The sequence below is a fragment of the Orycteropus afer genome, unplaced genomic scaffold, assembly GCF_000298275.1.
Source record: "Orycteropus afer afer isolate SDZICR_OR568_19922 unplaced genomic scaffold, OryAfe1.0 scaffold00042, whole genome shotgun sequence".
NCBI classification, from domain to species: Eukaryota; Metazoa; Chordata; class Mammalia; order Tubulidentata; family Orycteropodidae; genus Orycteropus; species Orycteropus afer.
This window is the reverse complement of record NW_006921629.1, coordinates 3788744-3789907: the sequence shown is the minus strand read 5'-3', so window position 1 is coordinate 3789907 and position 1164 is coordinate 3788744.

Below are 1164 nucleotides of genomic sequence, written 5' to 3'. Positions count from 1 at the left end.
TATGTATCTATCTATCTTTGTACTTATTTATTTATGTATTTTATTCACTGACCATGTACTTTACCAAACATGATATCCTTCTCCAGGGAATGGTCCCATCTGACAACATGACCAAAGTAGGTGAGAGAAAATCAGGCCATTTTCCCATCTAAGGAGCATCCCAGCTGCACTTCCTCTAGCACAGACTTGTTTGTTCTTCTGGCAGTCTGTGGTATTTTCAGCATTCTTTCCCGACACCACAATTCAAAGGCATCAACTCTTCTTTGGTCTTCCTTATTCATTGTCCAGCTTTCATGTGCATATGAGGTGACTGAAAGTACCATGGCTTGGGTTAGGTGCACTTTAGTCTTCAAAGTGACATCTTTACTTCTTAACACTTTAAAGAGGTCTTTTGCAGCACATTTTTCCAGTGCAATATGATGTCTGATTTCCTGACCCCTGTTTCCCTGGGTATTGATTGTGGATCCAAGTAAAATTAAATCCCTAACCATTTCAATCTTTTCACCATTTATCACAATTTGATTATTGGTTCAGTTGTGAGGATTTTCATTTTCTTCATGTTGAGGTGTAATCCGTACTGAAGACTAGTTTTTGATCTTCATCAGTAAGTGCTTCAAGGCCTCTTCACTTTCAGGAAGGAAGGTTGTGTCATATGTATATTGCAGGTTGTTAATGAGTCTTCCTCCAATCCTGATGCCACGTTCTTCTTCATACAGTCCAGCTCCTTGTATTATTTGCTTAGGATACAGATGGAATGAGTATGGTGAAAGGACACAACCTTGATGCACATCCTTCCTGATTTTAAACCATGCAGTATCCCCTTATTCTGTTCGAACAGATTCCTCATGAGCACGATTAAGTGTTCTGGAATTCCCATTCTTCTCCATGTTATCCATAATTTGTTATGATGCACACGGTTGCATACCTTTACAAAGTCAATAACACACGGGTAAACATCTTTCTCTGTGTACCCGTATTCTCTGCTTTCAGCCAGGCTCCATCTGACATTAGCAATGATATCCCTTGTTCCATTTTCTCTTCTGAATCTGGCTTGAATTTTTAGTGCTTCCTTGATGATGTACTGCTGCAACGTGGTTTAGAATTATTTCCAGCAAAATGTAACTTGCATGTGATATTAATAGAGATTTAAAAAGCCATGGAGTT